Source organism: Eptesicus fuscus, chromosome 10, assembly GCF_027574615.1.
Source record: "Eptesicus fuscus isolate TK198812 chromosome 10, DD_ASM_mEF_20220401, whole genome shotgun sequence".
Classification (NCBI taxonomy): Eukaryota; Metazoa; Chordata; class Mammalia; order Chiroptera; family Vespertilionidae; genus Eptesicus; species Eptesicus fuscus.
The window spans coordinates 32,803,537-32,809,179 of record NC_072482.1 but is presented as its reverse complement, the minus strand read 5'-3'; the positions used below and the strand labels follow the sequence as shown (position 1 = coordinate 32,809,179).

The window sequence follows — 5,643 nt, the reverse complement described above, 5'->3', positions numbered from 1 at the left end:
CTACATCAATAAGTGATACATGGGTGTAAGTGACTGATACTATGTTTTCTGTTATTTCACTACTAGAGGCCCGGGGCACGAAATTCATGCACGGGTGCAGTCCCTAGGCCTGGCTGGCAATCGAAGCATGAGCATCTGGCATGGAAGGGCAGGTCCCAGCTGACCTCTGGGCCCTGGGCAGCACCTGGGCCCTCAGACCCTCACGCGCCCCCTCTGCCTGAGTCATCAGGTCCCACCCAGCTCCCTCAGCACCTGGGAGCCAGGTGGCAGCCCCGCCCCCTGCCACCACTGCTGGTCACCTGGTATACCATCCCACCGCGGTCCCGCTCTCATCGGGGCCCATTGAGGCCAGCAGTGCCTCCATTGCCACCTGCTGCCAGTGCCATGTCTCTGATGCCTGCCATGTTCCATGCTGCCCCCTGAGGGTCAGCACACATCATAGTGAGCGGTCGAACTCCCAGTCGAACTCCCAGTCAAGGGGACAGTTTGCATATTAGGATTTTATTATATAGGATTTTTTTGGAGTGCAGGCTGTCAGCTAGGCAGTGATCTCACACTGAACAGCCTTAATGTGGGATAAAGGCACTTACCAAGTAGGGGGAAAAGGAACACAGGGAAGATATGCAATTTGAAGAACTGCATAACTGTCTTCCACAGGATGAGTTTACAGTTAAACTGGGCCACAGAAAATATAGGTGGGCCTTATGCAATGCTTTGAAGGTCTGATTAGAATAAGAAACTGAGTAAGAAAGAATTCTTTCTGTCTGCCTGACTACTCTCAAGCCGTAACATCAGTCTTCTCTTGCTTTCACACTTGGACTGGAACTTCTTATTGGCTCTCCTGGTAATCAAGCCTTCAGATCCAGCACTTGGGGGTCTCCAGTTTGCCAACTGCAGATTTTGGACTTCTCAGTCTCCATAATCACATGAACCAATTCTTTATAGTATAAAGAATATATATATGACATTCAGAAGGACAAAAAAACTCCCTATGGGGAACTAAATCCATGAAATGCAAAATCAAATTGAAGAAATACCTCAAAAGTCAAGTGAACATGTAAGGATATAAAAATAATAAGGGAAAAGATAAACCACTTGGAAAGTACGTAGAGGAGATGTAAATATCACCAGACTAGAAGACAGGAACAGAACAGAAGGTGGTGAGGCAACATAATGATCAGCCCTCCGGTGATTAACAGCCTTGGCAGAAAATGAGTGAAAACAGATGAATGGTCTTTGGAATCCTTAAAAGGAAACTGAGTTTCACAGCCAAAGAGAAGATGGAGTTCATGGAACTCTGTCAAGGTGGTGATTAAAATGTCGAGGGGTATAACTGAACAAAGGTGTGCCAAAGGCTGTTAGAAATCCCAAAAGGTATGGTGTGTGTGTGTGTGTGTGTGTGTGTGTGTGTGTGTGTGTGTGTGTGTGTTTCTGGACACTTCTATTCATAAATAAGTACAAATTTTGTGCTATGTTGGCCATAGAAGTGCTTAGTAGAGTGAAAATTAAACTGGAATCAAGGATATCTGGATTCTGGTCTTAGTTCTGTTACTAACCACCCCTAGGATGAGTCATTTAACTCAGTTTACTCTAAATTTGCTCATGATACACAACCCCAGTCTTTCTAGACCTCCTTTATGTAAAGATGTGAAACAAGATCACTGGTCCCCAAATCACCATGGGAAATTGCCAGTTTCAAGCCTAGGGACTCTAGTAGATATGAAATGAGCTCTAATGTGGATTTTTAAAAAGTTCCTCTGGTAACTCTGAAACAGTCAGTTTGGGGAACCACTCATCTATATGATCTCTCTGATTCCCGCCAGCTCTAAAACCTCAGAGTGATCTCCAGGTCAAGAACAAATGCCCATCCATCAAATTGGGTGTTTGATTCACTTGAGCCACAGAAGTAGCAGGGGGATTTGGTTTTCAAATAGACTCACTACAAGGCACTGTTAGTTTTATTTTATTATTTGGTTGTAAGGGGAGAATGAGCACTTGGAATAATACATGTGCCTTTATGTCACCAACACACCTGTAAACCAAATGATTATGGGGAGCGTAGATTGGTAGATAAAACTATCATGAGATCTAGAAAAAAAATGTATACTTTCTCAAGAAACTAAATAGAAGTTATGAGTACAGAGAGAACAAATGTTTTCATTTGATATTAACTTTCCTTTTCTGAAAACCCACTGAGGGCTGTGCAATGGTCTGGCACAGGCAATGACACACCCGAGTGGGAATCTGATTATACTGTATCCGACGGGAAAATTGCTCATTTAGGACAGTTCTCATTTTTCAGTTTTATTAGTTACATTTACTAAGGGTTCAGTATTGCTCAGCTCACCTTTTTTAGGGGCTTTTTAATACCACAAACATGAAAACTTAATTTTGCACAAATATATATGTATTATGACTTATCTAGATCCAAAAATTCTTCTTGTACCTGAAAAACATTTTGTGACTCCTTTAAAAAATGTTTGGAACCTCTATTTGATTAAAAATTTTATATTGCATTTTCTTATTCAATATTAATTATACTGTATAATTCACTTTTTGGTAATAATTCATTTTATCAAACCTCCCTGGGACATCCTGAGATGTTTATGAACTCATCACTATGGTGATTTGACTTTTATTTAGAAAAAAGTGTATTACTACCTAGTCATCCCCATTTTCTAAGAAACCCTTTCCCTACTCCTAAATTAGAAACCAGGCCTGAATTTTAATCTTTTGGGTCTGCAATAAAAGTGTTTTAAAGCCTTTGAATGAACAATATCATTATTTCAGTGCTTGGATTTATCTAATTTTGTAAGATGTCTAGGGCAATACAGTTTCTGTGAAACTCAGATTAACAATTCTTGCTGCCATATATATTTGAATACTAATTAACGGCTCCCACATTCATATGGATCCTTGGAAGCACTTCAGACGCATCATAGTCATCCTAATCCAGAGATCTGGAATGACAAAGTATTTAGAGAAGGAGGGGATTGGAGAGCGCATGAAATGCAACTTCCTCCTTATTTGCAAACTATATGTCTACCCTGAAAAATGGGTACTCAGCTTCTGCATGCACTCCTGGGACAAGGAGAGCGCCAGACCAATGCTGAAACTCTGTTACTTGGAAAAACCATCATTTATAGAGCTGTTTACTTCTAACTTCACAGTTCTGACCTGAAGACTAATCTCCTTGCCCTCATAGCTCTCAAAATATTTCAAAACATCTCAAAGTTGCACATACTAGTACCTACTTTCTACTGCTGTCCCTCCCAAAACATAGCTTTTCTAGGTCCCTTTTACCCAAGACTTCTTTTTCTAGACCAACTGTAATTCCAAAATAAGAATGTTTTTTCTATAGAGAGAAAATATTATTTTTGTAAAGGAGTTATTGATTTCTCTTTTAGAATTTAAACTTAAATGTTTACTATAGAAAACGTAAAGATTTTGTTTTGTTTTATAATGTATAAGTACTTACCAGGCACCACATGTTCTTTTAATGAACTCATTAGTCAATGGGTTACTTCTCCCAAGCAAAGGCAATATCATATTCATCTTTGAGTCCTCAAAAGCTAACAGATTGCCAGCATGTGATGAACATTCAATAAATGTTTTCCTTAACTAATGAAATCTAAGACACCTCAATTGAATTTTTTCAAGAGGATATTAATGTGTTTATTGATTACACGTGATAATAGATGATACACTTGTTTCATTTCCATCTATAATTTTATCTGGTACCATAATTCAATTTAGCTATATTGCACAGAATGTGCCAACAATCATTAATAACCAAATAAACTCCATGACTCTACTTGGGTGAACCTATTAATGGTGAATTCCAGGTCACAACACAGCAACTGCCAGTTCAACTACACCAAGGATCCTGAAGACAATGGCTTCTGTGCCCAACTAGGTTGTAAATAAATTTCAAATGGAATTACCCTAAAGGAATTCTAACTTCATACTGTTGGGGTAATTTACCAATATGACTTCAGAAAAGACTAACTTTACATAGCACATTTAAAAAAAAAACATTTATTCAGCATCATGATCATACTATTACATTTAGCAGTCAACAGCATGGGTGAAAAAGTATATATATATACATTAAAACCCTTTGTAGGAATGCTTTACACTTTCCACAGAACAGAAACTAAAATAACCTGTTATACAATTAGTCACATATACAGTCCTTGAGTTTTTGCCCAGTCACATGAGTATTGTCTAACGACAGTGGTCAGCAAACTCATTAGTCAACAGAGCGGCAAACTGCGGCTCGCGAGCCGCAGTTTGCCGACCACTGGTATAACACATGTCTTCTTGTAGCCGCCAGGCCCTGTCACCACTGTGCCTGTCTTAGTTCACAATCTATTGTAACCTGTAGCTTCCCTGTCACTTCTCTGGCTCTCCTCTCCTGCTAAGCTTTGTTTCCTGGAAGTAATTAAAACCTTCTGCTACTAACGTAGTTACTGCTACTGCTGGAACCGCCATAGCCACCTTGGTTTTGTGGTTTGGCAAAGTATTGGCCTCCACCACAATAGGGGCCCGAGCTTCTGCCTCCAAAGTTTCCTCCTTTCATAGGCCCCAAATTTGAAGACTGATTGTTGTAATTGTCAAAATCATTGTAGCTTCCGCCACCTCCCAAATTGCTTCCATCATTACTAAATCCATTATAGTCATCCCTGCTGCCACCATATCCATCACCATCGTGGCTGCCACCAAAGCCACCTTGACCACTGAGATTTCCTCTATGAACAAAATTGTCATTCCCACTAAAACCACCTCTACGACCACCTTCAAAGTTTGTAGAACCACTTCGACTCTTTGGCTAGACGAAGCACTGGCCATCTCTTGCTTAGATAGGGCTTTCCTTCACAGCTGTGGCCATTCACAGTATGGTATTTCTGAGTGACAATCTTGTCTACAGAGTCATGGTCATAAAATGTTACAAAAGCAAAACCTCTCTTCTTGCCACTGCCTCAGTGAGTCCTGATTTCAAACATTTCCATTTGCCCATACTGTTCAAAATAATCTCTTAGCTGATATTCTCCATTGTCTTCTGTAACACCACAGACTAAAATCTTTTTAACAGTTTAGTGGGCACCAGGTCTTTGAGACTCTTCTCTTGAGACAGCCTGTCTGGTTCCACAATTCTTCCATCCGCCTCGTGCGGCCTTGTATTCATGGCTGCATCCACCTCCTCCGCTGATCCAAAGCCTCAGCAGCGCTTGGTGTTCGGATCTCTCATCAACACACAGTCTGTGAGCATCCCCGTTGCTCCTCAGACTCCCATAGTTGTTTCAAAGCTCAAACCTCTGATGAGAGCTCCTGCAGCTGTTCGGGCTCATTGGGAGACATTGAAATTACAACTGCAGGAGGGGAGACTCTAATGATGCTGGGTGGTGTCCACCAGTAGAAAGTCAATTGAATTTTTAAAAACCTGGTCATTTTTAAATAATTGCATAATAAACACCTCTCTAGTCCAAGATCTGCAAATGAATGAAAGGCCAGCTGTTTACACAGAACAAAGGGATCTCCTGGATGCAATATGGATGTTCTGTGCTACTGTTATTTCCCCAGTAATTTTTCTTTTTCATAAAATCTATTATTTTTCAGGATAATATTATTTTCACTATTTTT

At 40.3% G+C, this 5,643-nt stretch overlaps 1 pseudogene; it reads right to left on the bottom strand.

Moving 5' to 3' along the window:
* Positions 1 to 4,444: 4,444 nt before the first annotated feature.
* LOC103284082 (heterogeneous nuclear ribonucleoprotein A1-like) lies at positions 4,445 to 5,251 on the bottom strand (annotated as a pseudogene).
* Positions 5,252 to 5,643: the final 392 nt, after the last annotated feature.